The sequence below is a fragment of the Microtus pennsylvanicus genome, chromosome 21 (assembly GCF_037038515.1).
Source record: "Microtus pennsylvanicus isolate mMicPen1 chromosome 21, mMicPen1.hap1, whole genome shotgun sequence".
In the NCBI taxonomy this organism is placed as follows: Eukaryota; Metazoa; Chordata; class Mammalia; order Rodentia; family Cricetidae; genus Microtus; species Microtus pennsylvanicus.
This window is the reverse complement of record NC_134599.1, coordinates 35,790,616-35,803,588: the sequence shown is the minus strand read 5'-3', so window position 1 is coordinate 35,803,588 and position 12,973 is coordinate 35,790,616.

The following is a 12,973-nucleotide window of genomic DNA, read 5'->3' as shown; positions in this document are numbered from 1 at the left end:
CATCATAGCCTTCAGGAAAGCCTTGGGTTGGCCTGACCCCAGCAGCTTCACAGCAGTGTCCCCTACACATGCACACACGCACGCACGCACACACACAGCTGTCACACTCTATATCCTACAGAGACATTATGAGTCCCTAGCTAATTGACCTCCCAGGGCCACGACATTGACATGGGAAGTGAGTTTACATCCAAGGGATACCATGTTCTATGTTTAGTTCTGTATTTTCCCACTTCCGTGCCTCCTGTCTGGTACCAGCTCTTGCTATGAAATCTTCCATCCCCAGAGAGCTTGCTAGAAGAGGCTCCTTCCTCTGACAGAATGGCTTTGGATCTCTTCAGAGACCCCCACCTTGCTGTCTGTCTCTGGTCCTGGGGCCTGAGCTCTCCTTAAAGCCCCTTGCCCCGCCATTGTCTGTCTGTCTATGCCATCAGCTCTTCTAATAAATGCCTAGTTCCCTGGTAATCTGCCTCACTTTCCTCTTAAGTAAACCTTACCCAAAACCTAACACATCCTGAAAGACCACTAACCCAAACGATCATGGTCAAATAAATTAAACCAGAGGTTCCCCCCTCCCCATGCTGATTAAACCTCCCCCTTGGGAGGCAGAGGCAGGTGGATTTCTGTGAGTTCAAGGTCAGCCTGGTCTATAGTGTGAGACCCTCCTCCCTTATTCTCGAAGGAACAAGAAGAAATTTCCTAGCACTTGGGAAATTTCAAAGCACAAGGACGCCCAGCCACCTGGTGGAGCCTGATAAATGTGTCCTGACTCAGGTATAGGGTGACCTTGCTTTAAAAACAAAGAACAAGCTGACTTAGCAGGAGGGGAAAGAGCAAAGACCTTGCACCCGCCCCAAACCCCACTGATAGTCCTGAAGGGCTTGTAGTTTTTGCCTTTAAAAAATCTAACCCCACAGAGGGATTTGAGCTCCTCCCTTCCTCTCTGCGAAGGAGCTAGCCCGCATCAAGTGAACAATAAACCTTGCTTATTGCAGTTTGGGCTTCTCTGGTATCTAGTGGTCTCTCTGGGACAGCTAGGGCTGTTACACAGAGAAAAATGAGTGAGAGAGAGAGAGAGAGAGAGAGAGAGAGAGAGAGAGAGAGAGAGAGAGAGAGAGAGAGAGAGATTATTTATTTATGTATGATACTGCATATGAGAAAAGATCTTATATAATTAAACTGGTTACGACCAAATAGTTACTTAGAGTTTTTCTTTTTTTATTTTATTTATTTAATTATTAAAGATTTCTGCCTCCTCCCCGCCACCGCCTCCCATATCGCTCCCCCTCCCCCAACCAAGGCCCCCTCCCTCATCAGCTCAAAGAGCAATCGGGGTTCCCTACCCTGTGGGAAGTCCATGGACCACCACCTCCATCCAGGTCTAGTAAGGTGAGCATCCAAACTGTCTAGGCTCCCCCAAAGCCAGTACGTGCAGTAGGATAAAAAACCCATTGCGATTGTTCTTGAGTTCTCAGAAGTCCTCATTGTCCACTATGTTCAACAAGTCCGGTTTTATCCCATGCTTTTTCAGACCCAGGCCAGCTGGCCTTGGTGAGTTCCCAGTAAAACATCCCCACTGTCTCAGTGTGTGGGTGCATCCCTCATGATCCTGAGTTCCTTGCTCGTGCTCTCTCTCCTTCTGCTCCTGATTTGGACCTTGAGATTTCGGTCCGGTGCTCCAATGTGGGTCTCTGTCTCTGTCTCCTTTCATCGCCTGATGAAGCAAGAAACTAGACCGTAAAAAGCTAAACAACCCAATTATAAAATGGGGCACTGAGCTGAACAGAGAATTCTCAACAAAAGAAGTTCAAATGGCCAAAAGACACTTAAGGTCATGCTCAACTTCCTTAGCAATCAGGGAAATGCAAATCAAGACAACTTTAAGATACCATCTTACACCTGTCAGAATGGCTAAAATAAAAAACACCAATGATAGCCTTTGCTGGAGAGGTTGTGGAGAAAGGGGTACACTCATCCATTGCTGGTGGGAATGCAAACTTGTGCAACCACTTTGGATAGCAGTGTGGCGGTTTCTCAGGAAATTCGGGATCAACCTACCCCTGGACCCAGCAATACCACTCCTGGGAATATACCTATCATACAACAAAAGTATATGCTCAACTATGTTCATAGCAGCATTGTTTGTAATAGCCAGAACCCGGAAACAACCTAGATGCCCTTCAATGGAAGAATGGATGAAGAAAGTATGGAATATATACATATTAGAGTACTACTCAGCAGTAAAAAACAAGGACTTCTTGAACTTTGCATGCAAATGGATGGAAATAGAAAACACTATCCTGAGTGAGGTAAGCCAGACCCAAAAAGAGGAACATGGGATGTTCTCACTCATATTTGGTTTCTAGCCATAAATAAAGGACATTGAGCCTATAATTCGTGATCCTAGAGAAGCTAAATAAGAAGGTGAACCCAAAGAAAGACATATAGGCATCCTCCTGCATATTAACTTTCATCAGGCGATGAAAAGAGAGTTTTTCTAAGATCAAAAAATACTGTGCATTGCTGCACTAAGGCAGGCTAGACAAAAAAAAAAAAAAAAAAAAAAAAAACGGCATGAGGATAAGAAAAGGGATTCTGAATGAAGCCAGGAATCTGAATGAAGCCTCCACCAAATTGAGAAACAAGAAACCTTGCACAATTAGCATTTGCTATAAAGGCCGCCAACTTTGCCTTAACACTGCTTTCATCCTCCCTTTCCTGAGAGATCTGGAACAAGAATACAGACCAGCTAATGAGCTGATGCTAAAAAGCTAAAGGTTCCTAAATGCAGCCACACCCTTCATCCACACAGCTGAACAATGCACCACCCAACCATCTTGCACCTTGCAACTTTGCTCACCAAGGGAAATTGTTTTTTGTTTTTTTGTTTTTTTCCAGACAGGTTTTCTCTGTAGTTTTTGGTGCCTGTCCTGGAACTAGCTCTTGTAGACCAGGCTGGCCTCAAACTCAGAGATTCACCTGTCTCTGCCTCCTGAGTACTGGGATTAAAGGCCCACACTACTTCTAGTTCCTGGGCCAGTCTATCTAAACTTCCTTTCCTATCTAAACTTCCTTTCCTTTCTTGCCCAATTTGGACAAAAGTGTGTGTGTGTGTGTGTGTGTGTGTGTGTGTGTGTGTGTGTGTGTGTGTGAATTGTTAGCTGGGTGTGGTGATAGTACAATTTTAATCCCAGCACTCAGGAGATGAGGCAATTGGCTCTCTGTGACTTCCAGGATAGCCTGGTCTACATATGGAGTTCCAGAATGGCCAGAGCTATTTAACAGAGAGAGACTTTGTCTAAAAAAAAAAAAAATCCTGGCAGTGGTGGCGTGCACCTTTTAGCCCAGCACTCAGGAGGCAATGGCAGATTTCTGTAACTTCAAACCAGCCTGGTCTACAGAGTTAGTTCCAGGACAGCCAGGACCACACAGAGAAAACCTCGCCTCACAAAAACAAAAAAAAAAGGGGGGGGGGGCTGGAGAGATGGCTCAGTGGTTGAAAGCACTGCTTGCTCATCCAGAGGTCCTGCATTCACTTCCCAGAAACCACATGGTGGCTCACAACCATCTGTAGTAAGATCTGGCGCCCTCTCCTGACTGACAGGCATTCATGCAGACAGAACATTGTATACATAATAAATCTTTTTTAAAAAGAAAGAGCATCCTTTCTCTGAAGCCTTGGCTATCCTGGAACTGGAAGAAAAAAATTATGTAGATCAGATTGGCCACAAACTCTGAGAAGTTCTGCTACCTCTGCCTCCTTCCAGAGTGTGGAAATTATGTAGTATCACACCTGGCCTTTGGTTCCTTTTGATTTACCTGGTAGCACTGATATGCTTGATGGAATCTCTACAATGTTGTAACTCGGTTGCTGTCACCCAAGACAAGGTGACCAACTAGGACAGTCTGTGAATCTGAGTTTTCCTTGAGCCCCACAGCCCCAGCTGGGGGCCCACACGCTTGGCTTGTGACCACGGGTCTAAAGATGCAGCCCGAGCTGAGTGAGCAGAGGGTTATAAAGGTGAAGAAAGCAGAAGTTTGACGTAGCTGCTGTCAGCAAGCATGACAGGATATGAACTTTTAATAAGACTAGGGCACAGTTATGTCACCAAGTAGGGTTATAGGGTTCGAGGAAACGCTGAAGACCCTAGACTCAAATAGCATGGAGGACAAAGAGTGTTTATTAGGCCAATGCATGTGGGCTTGTTCTCCTGTACAAAATGGCCACAAACTCTGAGAAGAATTGTAGGCTCCTTTTAAGCATAGCTAAGGGGAGTTTAGGAGCAGTCAGGCCATCTCAGACTTAGCTGGTTAAGCAAGCAGTAGTTACATTAGTATATGTTTAATTAGCTGAGGTTTCATGTTATCATTTTTGGACATGTATGTACAAGCTTGGACATGACTCAGAAGGATGCTGCTGGTTTTGTCCTTGAGATCCTGAGACCGACTTAGACCCTCTGTGTTTCTTCTCCCCCTTGGCTCTGGATGGAAGGATGCAGTAGATAATTGGCTCGTTGCTGGGAGAGACACCTGTGTGTGTGCTTTGCCAAGAACAGAAACCTAAATTCGGTTGTAAAAGTCAGAGAGTTTAACCCCTTCAGATACCATGGAGTTTCTGTTTGATCAGGAAGCAGAAAGCCTTCTGGTCATAGAAGCAGAACAATGCAGGTTAGCAGAAGTTCCTGAGGGTCAAGTTGCCTTCTGTTTTAGCACATGGTCAGGTCAGGATTTAGCAAATGTGGTTTTTCTCACTTCAGTACCAACTCAAGCACTAGATACCCAAGTCAATGACAGTGACCAAGTCCCTTAAGACTGAGGAATGGGGCCAGGCGGTGGTGGCGCACGCCTTTAATCCCAGCACTCGGGAGGCAGAGGCAGGCGGATCTCTGTGAGTTCGAGACCAGCCTGGTCTACAGAGCTAGTTCCAGGACAGGCTCCAAAGCCACAGAGAAACCCTGTCTCGAAAAACCAAAAAATAAAAAAAAAAAAGATTGAAGAATGGGGAAGAAGAGTTGTAGCTGGGCCTACCTTTAAGAACCATCCCATAAAAATGGAATGATGGAGGCCAACAAGATGGCTCATCGTCAAAGAGTGCCTGCTGCCAAGCCTGATATTCTTGAGTTCAACACTTGCCCCCCACCCCTGTGGTGGAAGGAGAGGACTGGCTCTAAAGTTGTCTTCTTTGAATATGTTAAATAGCCAGTCTGAAACCTGACAACCTCCACATGCGTGTAATGGCATGCTTGTGTAAACACACACAGACACACACACTCAAAGTAAATAAGTGTTCAAAAACGAAAGAAAGAAAAAGGAAAGACTTAGACGATAGCTTAACAGCGAAGGCTTTGAAAGAGGCACAGCTGGGGGCAATGGCGTAATTTTGATCCCAGCTCTTGGGAAGCAGAAGCAGATGGATCTCTCTGAATTCGAGGCCAGCCTGGTCTACAGATCAAGTTCCAGGCCAGCCAGAATATATAGTGGGAACTGTAGAACTGTAAGACAATTCTGAGGCCATTGCTGAGCCCTCAGTCTTAGTGCTTCCCCACCCTCTCGGGAATCTAACCACTATACAGGCATGTACTGAGATGTTGGGAACTTTCCATCTCCCTATGTCCTTGTGGATGTTCTCCAAAGAGAGCTCTGTTTCTAGAATTGGGACAAGATAACCCACAGATATCCACAGATGTTTTGACTGTCCCTGGAAAGGGGTCAGAATGACCCCCATCTGGCAACTGCTCTCCAGCCCTGGCTCAGACCACTGTTATTAGAAGCCCCCTGAATAAGCCAATCCTAATAGTTGGAAAACAACCCCCGAGTTCCTTGCCCCCTTGTTTCTACGGATTTTGCTTTAAAAACGGCTTGTAACAGGCATTGGGGGCCTTGGCATTGAAATGCTAAGTGAACCTACAGTGGCAGAATTACATCAACTCTTGCTATTACATCAACTGAGGTGTGAGAGTGTATTCTTGGGGTGACTCCTCCTCAGTAACTGGACTCTAGGGTCCAACAAGAACCTATTCCAAAAATTTAAAAAGGAAAGAAAAGAAGGAGGGAGAGAGAGGGAGAGGAGGCTCTGTCAGGTCCAGAGGAATCTCCAATTCCTCAGATCCCAAAAGGCAGTGAATATGTCCAGAAATGACAATCTTGGTTCAGATCACACTGGACTATAGGATTGCTGGCACAGGAAATTATGAAATGGTTTCTGTATGCATAGAGCCACTTCCTCATCTCCTCTTCCCCTGGCAGATGAGGCATCTGACTCCCTATTGACATGTACCTACCGTGTATACCAAAGTCAGTAGAAGCCTTCAGACTCCTCTGGTCTCTATTCACACATACTTGTAGTATGATGGGCACATCTCAGAGCCCATCCTGGCCCTTCCCACCCCTTTCCACCAACTCCTACTGTAATTGTCCAGGCTGATTCAACACACAGGCTTTCCTACCCCCAGCTACTCATCCTCTTTATAACCTGCATAATTTACACACACACACACACACACACCCCACATAGATAGCTTTGGCAGTTTGGAATAAACTTCAACTTTTCAATCCATGAGCGGTCTTTTCATTAGTTTCTTTATTTTGCCTACACTGACCTACCAAACTGCTCTGCCTTTCTGACCTTACCTTATTTCTTTCCTTTTGAGTTCTGAATTCTCCTGAGTCTTTCCAGAAACAAGTCTGACTGTGGAACAAAACAAAGAGATCACTTTCTAAGCAATAGAGACCTTCTTGGCTCTTACATAGCTCTACTTTGTGGATCCTAAGACAATGGCCTAAGATAACGATCAGCTAGCCCCCAGCCAGCCCCAGGAAACCTGGTCTTTTCTGTGGAACCCCCACCTCTGCCTTGTATTGTGGGACTCCTCTGTAAGCAACTTGAAGATGATTTAACTCATCAGACCCCAGGGCACAGGGAATCTGCGGAAGAGGAGGCAGAAAGAGTATAAGAGCCAGAGGGGATATAGGAAGACAAAGAAACCAGGCCCTCTAAATCAACTAGAGCAGAGTTCACAGGATTTCAGAGACTAAGGCAGCAAGCAGAAAGGTCTGCTCAGACTACACTGTGTCCTCTGCATGTATATTACAGCTTCTAGTTTAGTGTTTTTATTTTTGAGTGTGAGAACAAGTGAGTTCTTGTGCCTTCTCTCGGGCTCTTCCCCTTCTGTTTGTTTGGTTTGTCTAAGTCTGATGTGCTAGTTTTGTTTCATCTGATTATATTTTATTATTATCCCTCAGAAGCCTGTTTGTTTTCTAATGAGAGACAGAGACAGAGCGAATCCAGATGAGAGGGAGGTGAGGAGGAACTGAAAAGAAGGGAGGGAGGGGAAACCTAAATCAGGATGTATTATGTGAGGGGAAAATCTATTTTTAATAAAAGGGAAAGAAAGAGAGTGCTATCCCAGAGCTTGGGAGGCAGAGGCAGGAAAACAAGAGTTCAAGATCAGCCAGTTTAGGCCAGTCTAGGGTACATGAAACCATAGCAAAGACTAAAAAAGATCAGTTAATTAAATAAAAAATCATATTTGGCATTTCCTACAGACTGAGCACAAGTTGTTTCTTATTTATTTTTGTCTCATATGAGAATTAAGTAATAATATTTTAATTTAATAATAAATTACAGAATAACAGGTATGAGTTGGAACTTTTGTTTTGCTTTTTTGAGATAGGTTTTCTCTGTGTTTCCCTGACTGTCCTTGTTATTATTTATAAACATATGGTGGGGGACTGGTCCCCCAAGGCTTCAGCAGATCCCTTTGGCGGGTGGGAAATCACAGCGGGGTGAGAGACAGACAGATACGCCATGTAGAGAGAGAGTTTAGGTATAGAGTTTATTTAGTGGGTTATGGAGGGGAAAAAAGAAGGGAGAAGGGGGAAGAAGAGAGAGAGGTAGAGCAGGGAAAGGAAGGAGGCAGTAGTCAGCTCTTCAGAAGAGGGATGGACAGAGAGGGAGGGGATGGAAAGAAGGCCTGAGTTCAACTTGCCTGTGTGTGTGTGTGGGGGGGGGGGGCAGGGGGGCATGTCTCTTAAAGGGAACAGTCCTGGAATTCTTTCTGTAGACCTGGCTGGCCTTGAGCTCACAGAGATCCACCTGTCTCTGCTTGAGTGCTGGGATTAAAGTTGTGTGCCACCACTACCCAGCTTGGAACCATATATAAGAGTGTTTAGAGGAAAAGTCTGGAACAAGCAGTCCTAACTCTTGGGCCTGGCCAGCAGTTCCTATACCCCAGTGAGAGACGAATAACAATTAAGGGCAGACTAAAGAGACTTCTTCACTGTGTCCTCAGTGGGGACGAAGAAAGTGGCCCAGTGATGGCCAAGTCCATCTGACATTCTGATGAGTGTAACAGAGTCTTAGCTTTGGTTTGCATTTCTCTGATGGCCAGGGATGTGGGACACGTCTTTAAGTGCTTCTCAGCCGTTTGAGTCTCCTCTTTTCAGAATTTTCTGTTTAGATCTGTGCCCTATTTTTTTAGTTGGGTTATTTGTTTTCTCAAAAACTAGTTTCTTAAGTTCTTTATATATTTTGGATATTAGTCCTCTATGGAATGTGAAGTTGGTAAAAACCTTTTCCCATTCTACAGGCTGCTGCTTTGTCCAAATGACAGTGTCCTTTGCCTTACAGAAGCTTTTTAGTTTCACGAGGGTCCCATGTATTAATTATTGATCTTAGTGCTTGTGCTATTGGTGTTCTGCTCAGAAAGTCTTTTCCTGTGCTGAGGTCCAGTGTTACGTTGAGGTCTTTGATGCATTTGGAGTTGAGTTTTGTACAGGGTGATAAGCGTGCGTTCTTCTACATGCGGCCATCCAGTTTGACCAGCACCATTTGTTAGTGTCACGAGCTGGGGGGCTTCAGCTCCAGGTTCTTTGTGAGTAGTACAGTGAGGACTCAGTGCCCTTCTCCCCAGGGATAGACGAGTAACCAGACCAAACAAGAGAATTGTCTTTATAATGATCCTTTACTAGCAACTTCAATATCCAATGTATCATTGGGGTTTACAGTCTTAATAGGCATGGGGGATTGATAATGGGCAACACACACGCAATTCAATATCACAGCTACTAATCCTAATACATAAAACCAATTCATAACCTTAATGTGACTTATCACTTATCTATAAAACACTTCTTAACTGATGTGGGAGTGTCATATATCAATCTGTTGATTTCATTGGCTAAGCAATAAAGAAACTGCTAGGCCCATTGGATAGGCCCACCCTTAGGTGGGTGGAGTAAACAGAACAGAATGCCGGGAGGAAGAGGAAGTGAGGTCAGACTCCGCAGCTCTCCTCTCCGGAGCAGACGTTTCAGAGAGACGCCATGCTACCTGCTCCAGGGAAGACGCATGCTATGAAGCTCCGACCCAGGATGGACTTAGGCTAGAATCTTCCCGGTAAGACCGGTGCTATACAGATGATAAGAAATGGGCTAGTCCAGGTGTGAGAATTAGCCTAGAAGAGGCTAGATAGGAATGGGCCAAAGCAGTGTTTAAAAGAATACAGTTTCCGTGTAATTATTTCGGGTAAAGCTAGCCGTGTGGGCGGGGTGCTGGGGACGCAGCCCCGCCGTTGCCCCTATTACTACATCTTAACCTTAATACTACTTATCAATGAACATTTCTTAATCTTATCAATTATCCATAAGAGATCTCTTAATATTTCACACACTAAACATATGTATTAACACATCTATGCTCTTCTCTTAACATTTTATACACGCATTAAATAGCATCATACAACCTGGTATTCTTCAGCTTTCAAAAGGGCTTTTTGGATTTCTTCAGGCTGGACGCCTGACAGCACTGGGGGCTTGACAGCGAGGCTCAACTCTTGACCCCGTAGTCTGCGTTCGGGAGATGAGGCATTCGATGTCCTGCTCTCAGGCTGGTATCGGGTTCTGGATCAATTCTTGACTGCATAGTCTGTGGTCTGGTGCTAGTCTATCTCAGAATACAGGGCCTTTGGACTCTGCTTTCGGGTGACCGAGTCTCAGATGGCAAAGCGTTCTGTCTGCTCTTGAGTCAGGAGGTGAAGCTCTCCTCTCAGGATGGCAAAGCATTAAATGTTTAGGCAACGCGTTAAATGTTTCCACTTTCGGGAGGCAGGCTTGGAGGATCTCTTTCTACGAGGCTCAGTGTGCCCGGGCCATCATGAGAAGTGCAATAACTGCCCTGTTTCTGCCCTCTCTTTTTATGTCAGTTTGAAACTGCCTCTCGTTTGATCCTTCTGATAATCAGATATCCTAAGTTATCAGTATCGACTGGCCACAGAAGGGGTCCTTCTCATGTGGCAAGATTACTTTCATTACCAAGGTTGCTGGCTGCAGCCTCCCCATCTGGCAGGGCCAGATGTGTTTGGCAGCCTTCAAGTGGGCAAAATGTTCTCTTAATATTTCACCTTAGTAATTTTCCACACCACACACAAGAGGAAATGCTTTTACACTACATCAAGTTGCACTCATTCTTATTCTATAAACTTCCTGCTCTATCTACACTACGGATTTCCCTTTTTATTTATTCATTCAGAGGAATCTGTTTCCATGCTCATTACAGTTAAAGATGCTGTCTTTTTTCCAGTGTGTATTTCTGGCTTCTTGATCAAAAAAAATCATATGTCCATAGGTGTATGAATTTATATCTGGGGCTTCAATTCAATTCCGTTATTTGGTGTTTGTGTGCTTCTGTGGCGACACCATGTTATTTTTATTATCATAGTTTTGTACTACAACTTTGAGATTGGGGATGGTAATACCTCCCACAACTCTTTTTATTATTCCAGATTGTTTTAGCTAACCTAGTTTTTTGTATTCCTATATGAAGTTGAAAAGTGTCCTTTCAAAATCTGTGTTGGACTTTTGATGGGGAATGCATTGAATCTGTAGATTGCCTTTGGTAGGATGGCCATTTTTACTATATTAATCCTACTGATCCATGAGCATGGGAGATCTTCTCTTTTTTTCTTCTTCTTCTTCCTCTTGTTCATTTTTTGTGTCTTTAAAGAAAGAGTCTATCTCACTCTCCTGAGTCCAGGATAGCCCTGGACGTACTATGTAATCTTGGCTTTAAACTCAAGTACCAGGCCCCCAGACCTTAGCAGGCCCCTGAAGTTAGCACAACTGACTCCATGATGGAAGTGCCATTCAGGTTATAAAACTCAGAATGTAGACAGTACCACTTGCCAAAATGAAAAAAGAAGACTTATTCCATCAAAGTCCATAACTCTGTGAACGTCTCTATATCTACTAATCCATAGCTCTGTGAACGTCTCTATATCTACTAATCCATAGCTCTGTGAACGTCTCCGTATCTACTAATCCATAGCTCTGTGAACGTCTCTGTATCTACTAATCCATAGCTCTGTGAACGTCTCTATATCTACTAATCCATAGCTCTGTGAACGTCTCTGTATCTACTAGTCCATAGCTCTGTGAACGTCTCTGTATCTACTAATCCATAGCTCTGTGAACGTCTCTATATCTACTAATCCATAGCTCTGTGAACGTCTCTGTATCTACTAGTCCATAGCTCTGTGAACGTCTCCGTATCTACTAATCCATAACTCTGTGAACGTCTCCGTATCTACTAATCCATAGCTCTGTGAACGTCTCTGTATCTACTAATCCATAGCTCTGTGAACGTCTCCGTATCTACTAATCCATAGCTCTGTGAACGTCTCTATATCTACTAATCCATAGCTCTGTGAACGTCTCTATATCTACTAATCCATAGCTCTGTGAACGTCTCCGTATCTACTAATCCATAGCTCTGTGAACGTCTCCGTATCTACTAATCCATAGCTCTGTGAATGTCTCTGTATCTACTAGTCCATAGCTCTGTGAATGTTTCTGTATCTACTAATCCATAGCTCTGTGAACGTCTCTATATCTACTAATCCATAGCTCTGTGAATGTCTCTATATCTACTAATCCATAGCTCTGTGAACGTCTCTGTATCTACTAATCCATAGCTCTGTGAACGTCTCTGTATCTACTAATCCATAGCTCTGTGAACGTCTCTGTATCTACTAGTCCATAGCTCTGTGAACGTCTCTATATCTACTAATCCATAGCTCTGTGAATGTCTCTGTATCTACTAATCCATAGCTCTGTGAATGTCTCTATATCTACTAATCCATAGCTCTGTGAACGTCTCTATATCTACTAATACATAGCTCTGTGAATGTCTCTATATCTACTAATCCATAGCTCTGTGAACGTCTCCGTATCTACTAATCCATAGCTCTGTGAACGTCTCTGTATCTACTAATCCATAGCTCTGTGAACGTCTCTGTATCTACTAATCCATAGCTCTGTGAACGTCTCTGTATCTACTAATCCATAGCTCTGTGAACGTCTCCGTATCTACTAGTCCATAGCTCTGTGAACGTCTCCGTATCTACTAGTCCATAGCTCTGTGAACGTCTCTATATCTACTAATCCATAGCTCTGTGAACGTCTCTGTATCTACTAGTCCATAGCTCTGTGAACGTCTCTGTATCTACTAATCCATAGCTCTGTGAATGTCTCTATATCTACTAATCCATAGCTCTGTGAATGTCTCTGTATCTACTAGTCCATAGCTCTGTGAATGTCTCTATATCTACTAGTCCATAGCTCTGTGAACGTCTCTGTATCTACTAATCCATAGCTCTGTGAATGTCTCTGTATCTACTAGTCCATAGCTCTGTGAATGTCTCTATATCTACTAATCCATAGCTCTGTGAATGTCTCTGTATCTACTAATCCATAGCTCTGTGAATGTCTCTGTATCTACTAAGTTAGCTCCGTAGTTCTGCTTCTGGGTAACTGTCCTTGTCGACTGCTTTTGTTTTTGTTTGTTTGTTTGTTTGTTTTGTGCATAAAGCTCACCTCAAGAAAGGTTGGGAACTACACTGGTATCCCAAATACCCAGTGTAGTCCTCAGCTGGCTAATAATGACTTTCTATTGGCTTAAATCCACGTCTGAGTAGTC